Source organism: Erpetoichthys calabaricus, chromosome 3 (genome assembly GCF_900747795.2).
Source record: "Erpetoichthys calabaricus chromosome 3, fErpCal1.3, whole genome shotgun sequence".
In the NCBI taxonomy this organism is placed as follows: Eukaryota; Metazoa; Chordata; class Cladistia; order Polypteriformes; family Polypteridae; genus Erpetoichthys; species Erpetoichthys calabaricus.
In genome coordinates this window covers 47,706,282-47,721,108 of record NC_041396.2, presented here as the reverse complement: position 1 = coordinate 47,721,108, position 14,827 = coordinate 47,706,282, and the positions used below count along the sequence as shown (strand labels likewise).

The window sequence follows — 14,827 nt, the reverse complement described above, 5'->3', positions numbered from 1 at the left end:
CAGAACGTGGCGCAGCGGGAAACTGTTCCAAGTGGGGACCTTTTTCACTGCTACACCGCTAAACACAGATTTGTTGCACTAGGGCTCTTTTTCACTGCTACACCACCAAATAGTGGGCGGTAGCATAGGTATGCCGCACGGTGAAAATGGACAGAGAGCATTCCAAAACTGAACTAAAAGTAAAGTTGAACAGAAGAACTTTTGCCGAAAAAAAGGAGTCACGTCCGTCGCCTGGAGATACTTCAGTTTTAAAAGGTCAGATGTGTAAATACTGTTTCTATACTACTGGATAATACTGCAAGCCAAGTTGTACTTGTTTTTGTACTTGCTAGTGTATGTTTTGCTCATATTCATCCTGCGATGTGCTGGCGACTCGTTCAGAGATGGCCGCAACTCTGAATGGATGGCATAATTAAACATGTATAACGAAGATATTTTTAAAGTTCTGAACACTCCGTCGGCTAAGTTAATAACTAGTTTTAATTTCACAAAGACGTTTATCGTATGGTGATTGGTAATGTGGAGAAAGAAAAAAGAAAGATAGGAACTGGGGTTTTGGTAGAGAGCAGGAATATCATGAAGTGAAGATTCTGTGCGGTGATTGCTGCAGGCGCCTGCTCTTAGTGTGGAGGAAGTCAGTTTAAGAAGCGTAGTGATTAACGACTGGGTTGGGGAACACTTAACACAAAGTATTTGATGTGCTGCATTAACTTATGACGGGGTTTGAGAAAATCTAGTAAATTAAACATTGATTTTAGGATGAAGTTTAGTTTACAACATTCTACTTTAATTATAAAATAAACTATGAGAATAAAGTGGAAATGTCGACTTTAATCTTGACATAAGCGTCAACATTAAAGTGGAAATGTCGAGAATAAAGTCAACATGTCGAATTTATTCTCGACATATAGTTTGTTTTTTTTCTTCCGTGTCCATATTTTTTTTTCTTCACAGTGGCCCTAATGCGCTTCCATAGGGCTATACCACAAACAGCATTATAAATGCAAGTTGCAGTTCTATTATTTATGTATATAGCTTAGCTTGAAGCAAGGTCCATATTAATGCAGTTTGCCTAAATGATGGTACAGTTGGTAAGATGTCATCACCAAGTTGCACTTGTTTTATTTTATTTTAATTTGGTGAATACTGTGTAATGCACCTGGGCTTGAAGCCTTGAAGTAATGGTGCAACTATCAGTAATACTATTATGTATTTTATTGTTATTATTTATTAGTTTAAATATTATGCAGTTTAATGATGGTAAAATTGTTTAAAAAGTCACTTTAACGTGTCAGTGGACAGAGATTGTTAACATTAACAGAAAGTGTAGTTGGTTTACAAAAAATATTTACTATTTATTCCTTTTCTAAGACGTGTTCAGTGCAATCCAACTTTTGACAAACACCTCTGGATATTTTACTAAGTCTAAATGCCTCTTTGGATGGTTGAAAATATGTTGTCAAAATCATAGTTTAAGCTTTTACAAAATTTGTTCAATTAAAAGGTTCTATATTTTGACTGCATCTGTCATGCAATGTGATTCCTTCTTTTTAGTGCCACCCCCTTGAAAACTATCACTTTATGGGGCCATGCAAACCTGGATTAATACTTGTGTGCACATTAAAATGTCTTTTTGTACGATGTACAATTCTCATAACAGTCTAAAGGGTTATTCTTAGCCAGTCTCCTGCAGTAATTGCAGTGGAAAATGTGGTTAACATCTACTCATGCATGGGGAAAAAAATACCGTCTAATACCGTGAAACCGGCAGAATTTAGAAAAATAAGGTGATATAGAAGTTTGGTCATACCGCCCACCTCTACTACATACTGTAGTCTGTTTCAGAGTTATAAGAAACTAAAAGCTCATTCCATACAGAAACTACCCCTGTATGTCATGCCAATCCACACTGCACAATATATTTAAACACAATCACCTACATTGTGTCTATTTAGAATCAGCAAAAGATGTAATAACCACAACTCTAGAATGTCACGCAAAACAAGGGTACGCAGTAAAAAAAACCATGAAAATACAGAGACAAGATAAAAAATTCCTTTGAGTACACAGTTAGAACACATGTCTTTTGAGCTGTGAGTCAATAACACCATCCACTGTGCCACCATGCTGACATTATGAAGAACTTCCTAAAATAATCCATCTATTTTCAGAACCATTTACTGCTGCTCTTTTTCAGAAAGCAGGGTTTATCTCAGCTAAATCAGGCACAAGACTATAACCAACAATGGTCTGGGTGCAAGTTCATAACACAGCACACACATACACTTGCATAGACTAATCAGCAGGTGGTAAGTAAGATAACATGACATTGTTGTAGTGGAGTTATCAAAGTATCAACAAAAAACTCACCCAACCTAAACAGATTATGAGAACTCCATACAGAAAGTGACTAGGCTAGCAACTGAACCATAGTTCCTGTATTTGTGTAACAGCAATGTTACTCTCAATTCTTCTAAAAAGAAAAAAAAGTACTTAAAAAGTAATTCATAGAATATAATAATAACTAGATTCTCAAGCAAGGAAAGTTTGGACGTGTGTTTAGGTGATTAACAAAGCTCAATACTGATTGTGTATATCTGTGAAGTTTATAAATAGATAGTAGAAATCCTGACTAATGATATCTGCAATGCTTTCTTGCAGCACATACCAGATATTCATTAAACGAGCAAAGAAAAGATTTGCATTAATTAGTTACCAGAATTAATCAATCTGCCAAGTATATATAGTGGAATTCTGCTGCTGACATTGCAGTCTGACTTCTGCAAACTATCTCATTGCAAATTACACTTTGAGCCTGGGATGACCTGAGAATCATTTAATTTTATACTCCCACATGCTCAAAACATTTTGCATCTCACTTAAAAACCACTTCTCCATTCTATATTTATGTTGTTCATAATTATTTTTTGATACTCAAGCTTTGACAGAAAATGTACATTATAAAGTAAGTAAAACTTGGTTAAGGATTTTATGTTAAACTGACTTTATTATTCTATTCACATTTTCAGTATGTATCCAAGTAACAATGAATTCTATCAATACAATAAATGCACTTTAGTTTACCTTCAGTACAGTACCATATTCCACAAAAAACATAAAATTAGTTAAAAACAGCGCATACAGACAGAGTCTCACTGCTTCTTCTACAATCTGGAGCTCTGGATGAATGCACAAGCTGAGACCACAGTGTCACATAAGCCTTGATGAAGATATTGCTATCATCATTAATTCTATATAGGAAAGAAGGAATGCAGGCAGGCAGATAGATATCATTTGCTTTTCTCAAAGGGCCTCTTAATCAGTGATATTATTACCAATGCTCTTCCACTTTCAGGTCATTCATTGATTTTATTCTTTCTTGAATTGCCAAGAGAATCGGATTCAGCGGGTTGGAAAATGGATGGATGGATGGATCTTTAAAAGCTCAGTCTGTAACCTATGAATATCAGACTATATTAAATCAGATACTATCAATTCTTCTGATAATAGTTTCAGTGATGCCCCTTTATTGTCCATCCAGGCTCTATCATCCTACTCATTGGAAAATGAACAGCTTGTATCTAAAATTTAATTGAACCTGCACTAAAATTTTAGATACCTATGTTACAGTTAGGGTCATATGGCAAGCTTTAAAGCATGCATGTGTTTAAATTATGAGGTTTAGTCTCTGAGAAGATGCTGTAGGAAAAGAAAACGGTTGTGGAAGAAGAATAGACTTCAGATGTCATGAGATATTTAAATAGCCGAATTTCAAAAATCTACCAACTTTGCCAGATCACAGTATTATGCTGCCATTATTGCTAAAACCTCACATAGTCTAACAGCTTTGGTTAACAAATTAGCATCTGAGTCTACTAATGTTAATTTTTTGTTGTGAAAAATATTTGACATCTCTGTAGATAAAGTTACTGAGATTTGTCTTGTCTTGACTTTTCCATTTATCCAGTCTTTGAGGAATTGAAATGTACATCTTCTTTGGATAGTTTTTGCTCTAGTGACACAGTGGTGTATCAGCAACTACAGTATTTACATTGTGTGGAATATGGCCGGCCGTTCATCCCGGCCAATACCCCTAAGCCGCCAGGTGGAGCCCTGCCTGCAACATAGAGGTGCCCCGAGTCCCATCAGGGAATCATGGACAGTGGAGGTTTTCATCACAGCCCTGCTGGATACCATGGGAACCTCCAGGGGACGCTGCAGGAAGGCCCAGAGACTTTTGTTTCACCTATAACCCGGAAGTGCATCTTAGTCATGGCGACAGAGCAAATGACACACTTCCGGGTTGAAGAAAAGGAGCTTTTATCTGACCCGGAAGTGTTCACGGTCACATGGACAGAGAGAGGTGAAACACTTCCGGGTCAAGGACTATAAAAGGACTGTGGGAAATCCCAGACGTTGAGCTGAGCTGGGTGGAAGGGTGGCAACGCGTCTGGGAGTGGAGGATTGATTATTGTATTGGTTATTATAGGGATTATTGTGTAGAGATTGTGTATTATATGAGTATAGTGGAGTGTAGAGTGCTTGGTGCACATTATTATTATAAAATAAAGTCATATTGGACTTTTATCTGGTGTCTGACGTCTGATCTGAGGGTTCAAGGGGTCGACAGTGCCTCTATCTGTTACAGACGATAATAACATGTTGTAGGATAAATTTCATTTGACTTTTAGGGCACATTACAGCATAGATTCTTCTATTGTAAAGGTGATCATTGATTTACTTCCTTATTACAGACTAGAAAATTAGGTGTTTTACTTCTTCTTGACCTGAGCTTGGCTTTTGATACAGTTAACTATTCTATTTTGCTGAGACTATGGCTGACATCCAGGATACAGTCCTGAAGTGGTTTATGTCATCTCTCTGGGAGTAAATGAGTAAAGTAACCAAAAAATTAAATAGACAATCATGATTAAATGAACCAAAAATTGAATTACCCCTCTATTAGGGTTGCTCCGATCGATTGGCTGGCAATCTAAATCGCCTGATTTTTACTAAAAAAGACTTGATCAGTGATTATTTAATTGGCCGATCACAAAAGCCGATCATTGCAGCGATTGCCCCAAGCTTTACTGTAATTTATTTGCCATGCTCCTTTAAGCAGTGTATTAAGTTAGTTGAGCCAGTGTGTGTCTTTTAATATTGTTTTTGTGTGGCAAACTTCCTGCAGTGTAAACAAAGACCAGCAGCAGAGGTTTGTTTTATCAGACAGCTTAGCCTTCACGTTAAAGAAAGTGGAGTAATCAACTGAGAAAAAGGAATCAGAGAATTCATGCTGTGCAATTTGGGAAACAGAAAGAAAAGCTACTTGAATTAAGCCCTTTTTATTTTGTTCTTTAATTAAAATGGACACAGTTTGGACAGTGAGCTTGTTTTAAGTTCAGCAGCTTACATTTTTAATTGGAAAAAGAAAAGATAAAGACAAATTTGAAATTGCTGCTTAGTAAACAATTGGCTTGTTAGCTTAAAAGCAAAATGTATCTTTTACTTATAAACTTGTTAAGCATATTAGTCTTGTTTCTTCTTGATAAACAACTTATGAACATTTGATAAATTTAAAGCTTTTTAAAGATTTATACTGTGTTTATTATATGATGCTGTGTGTCATACAGCATAAGTTTTGGTAATAAACAAGTACATAATTAAACTTGTAAACCATATTTATAATTACAACTCAAGAATTACGAATGTCTAGCTGATAAACTGAAGAAAAAACACACACCTTTATAAATAAAGTAAATGTACTCCCTCTGACCACTTTATTCGGTACACCTGACCTTTATAAATAAAGTAAATGTACTCCCTCTGACCACTTTATTCGGTACACCTGTTCAACTGCTCGTTAACTCAAATATCTAATCAGCCAATCACATGACAGCAACTTAATGCATTTAGGCATGCAGACATTGTCAAGTCAACCTGCTGAAGTTCAAACCGAGCATCAGAATGGGGAAGAAAGGTGATTTAAGTGACTTTGAATATAGCATGATTGTTGGTGCCAGATGGGCTGGTTTGAGTATTTCAGAAACTGCTGATCTACTGGGATTTTCAAACACAACCATCTCTAGGGTTTACAGAGAATGGTATGAAAACGTTAAATATTCAGTGAGCGGCAGTTCTCTGGACGAAAATGCCTTGTAGATGCTAGAGGTTAGAGGAGAATAGCCAGAATAGTTTGAACTCATAGAAAGGTAACTGTAACTCAAATAACCACTTGTTGCAACTGAGGTATGGAGAAGAGGATTTCTTAACACGTTGAACCTTAAAGCAGATGGGCTACAGCAGCAGGAGACCACATCAGGTGCCACACCTATCAGCTAAGACAGGCAACTGAGGCGACAGTTTGTATGGTCTTACCAAAATTGGACAATAGAAGATTGGGAAAGCATTGCCTGGTTTGATGATTTTCGATTTCCGGTAAAAGCACGCATATTAGGGCCACAGAGAAGAAAAAAAATAGCAACACAGTTAACAAAAAAAGGTCTATGCCTATGTCAAGATTAAAAGTGGAAATGTCGACTTTAATCTCAAAATTTCCACTTTAATCTCATAGTTTATTTTGTCATTAAGAACGTCGTAAACATCCTCTTAAAATCAATGTTTACTTAACTAGAGTTCCTCAGATCCTATCGTAACTAAAGTAGCACGTTAAATGTTTTGTATTCTATGTGTTCCCCAACCCAGTCGTTAATCACTATGTACTTCTTTAATGGGCTTTCTCTTACATTGACAGGAGCGTACAGGCAGTGATCGCCACACAGAATACATTACATTCATGATAATACACCTCTCTGAAAATTTTAGAATAATGAGATGTATACTTGATATCATTTCCATGAAGAAATGCATTAAAGCATGTATTAAACATGTGTGGGCACAGCGCAACAGTAGCGATGAACTGGTGCCCTGTCCAGGGATTGTTCCTGGCTCCCACAAGTTGCTTGCTGGGACTGCCAGCCCCATTTCTCTTCATGATTAAAGTACCAGCTTGTACAGTGTCATTGTCCTCCTTGCAGCATTCATTTGCATGAACTACATGCCATTTCCTCTGTACGATCACAGCTGAAGCAAAAACGTACACGCTACCAAAGAATAACCCACTCGCTAAAGCTATATTGCAAATAAATATCAAGAAAAAAAACATGCTTTGGTTCATTTTCTTTTTTGTATAGCATCATCAAATTTCAATTAAATCTGCCATGGCATTTTTGAGATTTTGGAGTACTCCGTTTTATCAGGGGTTTCCTCTAAATATTGATATATCAAAATGTTCTTTCTCAGCAGATAACCAGAGTCTTGGATGTACCATCCTGCCAAATTTCAGATTTTTAACCAAATAGGAAACAGTATTTTTGTTGGTGAGTAAGAGCATGAGTCAGCAGACGAGTTGGTCAATTTTGCATTGTAAATTATATATGTAAATAAAAAAATTCTTAGTGAAAATAGCCCTGTAACGTTTGCCATAAGGGAGGAGTAAGAAAAGTGGCTGGGCAGAATAGTCAAGGTATTTAATTATGCTGTTTGCCTTATTAATAAGGGTGGGATTTGGCAGAGACCTCTTGTTTCGAAATTATGATTTTTGCCTGCCAATATGTATTTGGATTTTAAAAGTATTGGCTATTGTTTATGTATTGTGATTCAACACTGCAATTTATTGCTAATTTTTTTTTTTTTTTTTTTTTGGAAAGAGAATTTCTCTCCAACTTAACATTTTCAAGTTATTGTAAATAATACAATTAAATATACATTTCAAATTAAAGTGTTTTTTGTTCTAATTAACAATGAAATGTATGGAATTAAGAAATTTCACACTGGCAATGCCATATCATGATTATCTTTCCACTGGGTTGTCATATCACTAATCAGCCTGTGTTGTAGAAGATTCAATAATTTCTTTTGCTGCAAAACTTGAAGGCCTTGGGGAATTTTGTGGAAAAGCCCAATGACGCATCTTATTCTTCCTAGTAGCCACGCAACATCCAATAGTTTGAGTGTGCACTGAGCAGCCAAGTTTAATTTGTGCACATAGCTTTTAATATGAGGAAAGACAACTATCTGTGTGTCAATATGTATAGTTGCATACGTTAGCATTGGCTCTTTTTCTTTAAGTATCCATTCCTCAGTGACATTTCCAAGTAACTCAGCCATGTTAGCCTCGGTATGACTTTCATGCATGACTAAGGATGGTAGGAGATTGGAGGATAAGCACCATCCTTCAGTTATATTATGTGATGTTCCTGCAACAAAACACTGTGTGGGTCTTGAACTCCATGAATCACAAGTCAGGGCAACCCTTTCTGTTTTACAAAAAAAACTGTTTTAATTCCGATTTAGCTTGATTATATATTTTGGAAACTGTTTTATCTGAGAAAAAGCATTGTGATGGAATAATTTATGTTGGCTTGACAGAATTAAACATGTTGAAGAATCCTGCATTCTCAACTATAGTTTAAGGACAAAGGTCCTTGCAAACAAAATATGCAATAGACTTTGTTATCCACTTTGCCTTATCACAACTACTGGGGAATTTATTTAAAGTTGTGTTCAGGCTTTGCTGTTTACCTGGCGCATCTGTGGACTTGGCACCATCAGAGTTCATCTCCAGGTGATGTAGGGCAAGATGCATGCATATATTAGTGGCAATACCTGTAGGTGGCACACGGGATGGACCTTACCTGGACAGGAGGCCCCGAGTGGACAGAAAGGCATCCCAGCCTAGAGAGGGAAGGGTGTCGCACCTGGACAAGGCTTCCCTAATGGATGGATGGACATCCCAGGCATTGGGGCAGGAAGTCCCAGATATGTGTGTACCACCTTTCCTAGCCGGTATAAAAAAGGAGGACAGGGAAGTTAATGGTCTCAAGTGGGGTGATTATTCCCTCCAGTTGTTAGATGGCAGTGGTCCTTGATATCAGTGCCCAATTTGGAACCAGCATGGAATGCCAGGAATTGTAGTCCAGCAGGTCAGCCCTCATGGGGTCCATGGGTGCTGCAAGGCGATGTAGTCCCTGTTATGTGGGACTTCCATGTGACCTGGAAGTACTTCCAATTAGCAATGGCCCTGGCACTGGAAGTATTCCTGGTCCTCAATAAAAAGGGACTGCACTGTCTTGTCCAGGTAAGTCGAAGCTAGGAGGACAACGAGCAACATTCAACTGGAGGAGAGCAGTGTGGTGGAGAGAAGAGAGGCGACTGGAAGATAGGTAACTTGTGCTTTGGTACTTTTTTTGGAGATATGTGTGAAGTAAACACCCATTGGTTTGAGCCTGGGACTGTCTTAGTGTTTGTGTTGAGGCTGGCGCTTTCTGGCGGTCCCTTGACTTCACATTCCACAATACTTGAGTTTACCATGACAACTTTTGCATATGGCCGTAGTCATTTCAATTTCTGCATTTCTCCAAATCCAAAAGGAGTCCAGGATTTAGATTTAAATTGCAATGGCACTGCATAAATCTGACAACAACCATCATTTTGCCCTGTTTTCACAGTGCGTGTTCCGTAAGGAAAATGTGACCATGTGCGGCAACCATATATGGACATTATTGCAGCAGCAGTATAAGTAAATGTATTAACTAAGTATTCTAATTACAATCACTAGATCAGTAAGCTGTTATAATGGCAGCAGCAAATACAGGGTTGCATGCAACTTACATTTAATTGTCTATACTAATTAATCACATAGTATAATTTATGCATGGTTGCACATGGTAATATTTTGTTGATTGAAATGTCAGCATTTTTTTCATTTAAAAAGCAATTTTTTATTCAGCCTGGTGATCCAATAATCGCCATACTTCAGAATCGTGATTTATAAATGAATCAATTTTTTCCCCCAACCCAACTTTTAAGGTTTCAAGCCTTGTGTATGTTCTGAATAGAAGGTAAGCTGGGGGCTGGAAATGTTCTGTGATGCCTTCACCACCCTCTGCAGGGCTTTACAATCTAGAACTGAATTAGTGTCATACCAGGATGTGATACAACCAATGAGGATGGACTCCACTGTGTACCTGTAGAAGTGCATGAGACAGATGGAGAAATGTGACCTTCTCTCAGACATCAGAAAAGCAGATGCACTGTTGACCCTTTTTGACAAGCGACTTCATCAGTCATAGTCACAAGAAATGGATAGCTGCTCACACTTTCAAAGGCATCCCCGTATTGTAGATGTCAGTATGGTCTGCCTTCTTAAGTCAATAACCAGCTCCTTAACTTTCCTGACATTGAGAATGAGACTATTGCCCTGGAACCACTAATTCAACAGATAAATCTTGTATTTCTAATCATTGTTGGCGATCAAGCATATGATGGGGATGTTATTAGCAAATTTAATAATGGAGCTGGAGCCATGTCTAGACACACAGTCAGAGGAGAGACCAAAAGTACAGAATTTAGCTCAGTACACTACCTGATGGAGTGTCTGCAGTGAAGGTCAGTGTGAAAGTTGTAATGCTGCCAAACCACACATGCTTTGTTCTGTTGGTTAGGGAGTCCAAAATCCAGTTGTAGATAGTGCCACAGAGTCTTAAACTGAAGTGCTTGGTGGTTAGTTTACTGGTATAACAATGGTAAATGCGAGCTGTAATCTATAAACTGGACTCTGGCCTAACAGTTTTAATTATCTTCATGTGCCAGGATGTTAAGAAGTATAAGAAATATAGAATCTTCTGTGGACTGGTTGTGATGATATGCAAACTGGAGGTGATCATAACCATCTGGAGCACTCTGTTTAATGTCTTCCAGGACCAGTTGCTCAAAGCACTTCATCATGTCATATTCTTGTCACTTGGAGAAACTACCTAGAGTATAATAAATAACTGTTCATGTACAAAATTCAATATAGACCACTAATATATGCAGATGACGAATATTTTATCTGGAGGTTTAATTTAACCCAAAGGCCATAATAAATTTACTGATTTAAATTGACACTGTATCACTAAAGTCAAAATAAATCTTCAGCTATTGCAAATGTATAAGGTTTAAATAAGTTTGTAAGCAGTAGGCCTTAATAAGAAAGAACTATTTTTTTTAGTTAGAAAAAAATGGTGTTAACAGAGTGAGAGGGAGAATTCGCCAAGATATATTTATTTTGCTTGCATAATCCGAAACCATACATGAAATTTTCTTAATTTTTACAAGTTTTAGGAAAGTACAGTAGGTCCAGTGTTCTCTTCCAGTGCAATTACACTAAGGTAAAGGTTTAGAAGGAAGTTTCATTTGAGAGGGTATAGGTCCAACCATGTAAGATAACCATTTATTTTTGATGCAAACTAGATTATAAGTAATTCTATATAGTAACCTTGCTTTGCTTCCAGGTATCCAGCTCCTAGTGAACCTATACCCTCTCAGATGAAACTTCCTTCTAAACCTTTACTTTAGTGTAACTGCATTGGAAGAGAACACTGGACCTACTGTACTTTCCTAAAACTTGTAAAAATCAAGAAAATTTCAAGTATGGTTTCTGATTATGCAAGCAAAATAAATATATCTTGGTGATTTCTCTCTCTCACTCAACATGTACCATCGCCTCATATGAAAGGCTAAAATACTCAGACTGGTTCCACAAAATGAATAAAATGTCCTTTATTCATTAAACTTTTGAAGGCTTCAGAAAACTGGGCAAACAACATGAGGATCACAATGCACAAGTGCAGAGCAGCAGAAATTCAGTTTTTGTTATGTACTGTAAGCTGTTTTGAGATTTTTGTACATATATAAAATGTCCCCTTTTTTATTTATTTTATTACAGTGTAGGCATGGATGAAAATTGGCTTGTACTGGTGATATACAAAAATAACACTGTAGGTGTTCTCGAATGAGCAGGGTACTATTAACAAATAAGGTAGTTTTAAACACACAAACTATGAAGGGTTAATTAAACCAGATTATGTTATAGTTTTATAAGAATATGTTCTATAAAGACGTTCCAGTTCCTCTATTTCTTAACTTAGCCTTGTGGTGACTTGACTCACTCTGCTGTCATAAAACTTTTTTTAATCTTCACATTGCCTTGCTTAACTTGGTATCATAAATTTGGGCACATTCCCACCAGTTCATATTCTCAAACAATAAAACAGACATACACTGAAATACCCAGAAATAGGTGACATTTTTGTAATTATGCCACATAATGTTTCTTTCTTCTCTAAAGCCAATGAGAAGTCAAGCAAATTAACACATTCTCTAAAGCCAAAAAAATAAATGATGAAACATACAAGATATGAATCAACACTGAATAGGTTGCCATTCCATAACAGGGCACAAACACACATAAAACCACATTAATTCAAACCAGGCCATTCATGAGAGATCATTCATCCTAACCAGCACTTCTTTAGCTTATCAGAAGAAACTAGAGTACCTGGACCAAACCTGAATGAACACTCAGTCTCCATTAATTAACCAGAATTTAATCTCAAGATTCTGGAGCTGAAAGGCAGCAGCATGAACCAGTGTGTCAAAATGCCATTCGATACAGATTTTTATATATACAGTATATAACAGAGTCACATAAAACACAAATACATGCACAAGCGCATGCACACACACAGACAGGAACACAACTATTTAAATATAGAGTAGTTCTGTGACATAGTTATTTGTAACTAACAAATCAGGTGGGGCTTAAAAAGAAAACTTTACAGAAACTTAGTAGGTAAACATTCTCCCATGAAAGGTGTCTGGACCCAGTAGCAATGGTTAAAAAATACAAAGAAAAATTGTTATGGAAGTAAAATGCTGAATTACTGTATATGCAGTAATGTTTGCACAGTTTTTCTAAGGAGGACAACAAAAAAGATATGCGAGTGTATGATGGGAAAAAATAAGGAGCATGTGCATCCAGTAAACCTCAAGCTTAATCAATACCTGTTACACGATAAGTGCAGAAAAACATGTTTTCAGTACTTTACTGAAGCATCAGTAATAACATCACTAATTTAACAAAGCATTATTTTATACAAAGTACACAGTGAACTACTGTAGATTGCTTAGAAGAATACAGTATTATTGTAAATACTATTGTCAGTTACAGAGCTGTGAATTTTGAACCAAAAAAGTCTTTGTCATATTTTCCAGAGCTAAGTGTTAACATTATATTCTTTTACAGCACACAGGAACCACATGCTGAGAAACAGCACACTCAAAGCCTATTTATTTATAGATTTAATGAATTTAAAACAGACCAAAATGAACAATAAAATAAAAATTGTACGAAGTTAAACCACAAATCTAGATGGATCAGAACAAACACAAATTAAATGCTAAATAAAAGCAAGCATGGAGATGTTAATACCAACATGTTCAGTATATTTAACATTAGAGCATAGACTAGTGAAGGTTGTTAGGCAATGTATAAAACAATACCTGAAGTAGTGTGAAAGAACAAAATTCAAAATACAGAAATGAGGAAAGGAGGGTGGCATATCTTTTTCCTTGCAACACAATATTCTAGGCATTATGTCCCAAGAAATCACCCCTTCACTGAGAGCCATTAATTTAACAACTTTTAAACACTCTCACAACCTCTTGGATGTTAAATTGGAACCTTTACAGTGCCTGTGGTCTTACATCTCAAAGTCAAACTGTAGAATCTCTTTCTATCTTCTATACCCAATTTTATTTTTCTCCTTAACATATGTCATTCCATAATCTGGCCCTAGTGTATCTGTCCTTGTCTGTGACAATTTACTTTACTATTCGCTTTAACATACAGTTAATAAATTACTTGTGGCTATAAATTTCACAGTTACTGTATATTTAGTTTTTGACAACACAATAAAAAGGAAGCTAAATAAAACTGATGGGAGTAAGCTGTAATGGTAAATGGAATATTCATATAAAAAAAAATCACCCACTTAGGCTGCATATGAAAATGTGGAACCATCCTGTCCAAATTGCACCGAATTATTAAAAAACACTGTTTTGTAAAAATGGACAGTTTGGAGAGTTTCAAGATTTTTACGGTAAGACGCGTAGGCCATCATTGGATCTTGATGGAAAATGAAAAATATTTTGGCCTTATCACATGGTTGTGAATATCACTAGGAACGTCTCAGATGTCATTGTTGAAAATATATGGTTGGCACCCTGCCCGGGATTGGTTCCTGCCTTGTGCCCTGTGTTGGCTGAGATTGGCTCCAGCAGACCCCCGTGAGCCTGTGTTCGGATTCAGCGGGTTGGAAAATGGATGGATGGATGAAAACATAAACGATTGACATACATGAAACCCTTAAAGGAAGTAATTTTCGAAAAAAAAAAAAAAAATATATATATATATATATATATATATATATATATATATATATATATATATATATATATTATATATATATGTGTGTGTGTGTCTTCATTTAAAATAAAGATTGTATGCTTTCAAGGAATTAAAAATTCTTAGACTCATACTACTGTAAACTGCGAAATCTCATTGACTTCCGTAATAATATTGGATCAATGGAGGTTTCTCAAACGTACAGAGCGATTACTGAGCACAATGACGTCTGTTCGATTTAAAAATCTACCTTTTCTACGCCGTCACGCAAATTTTGGAAACAACTTTCCAAGCCAAGTTTGCAAAAGGTTGTACGTCAGTCCACAAACACTCCTCGAAGTAAACTCGCATGACCGTAAAATACTGGCTAAGACAAGTGACAGAGGTTTTCTTAAGAGTTTAAATTGACCGGGATATCTAGCGGGGTGTATAATCAGAAAAATCTAAAATACAGACACAGCGAAAGGCGCAAGAAATGCATAATAAACTCGAATTATGAAATGTGAAAAGTCGTCTTCACCCTTTATGCTAAACTTTGTA

At 36.5% G+C, this 14,827-nt stretch overlaps 1 protein-coding gene across 2 annotated transcripts in view; it reads right to left on the bottom strand.

Moving 5' to 3' along the window:
• LOC114647997 (sorting nexin-9-like) overlaps window positions 1–14,827 on the bottom strand; it is a 126,124-nt gene that overhangs the window by 110,615 nt on the left and 682 nt on the right. The gene's annotated exons all lie outside the window — the stretch shown is intronic.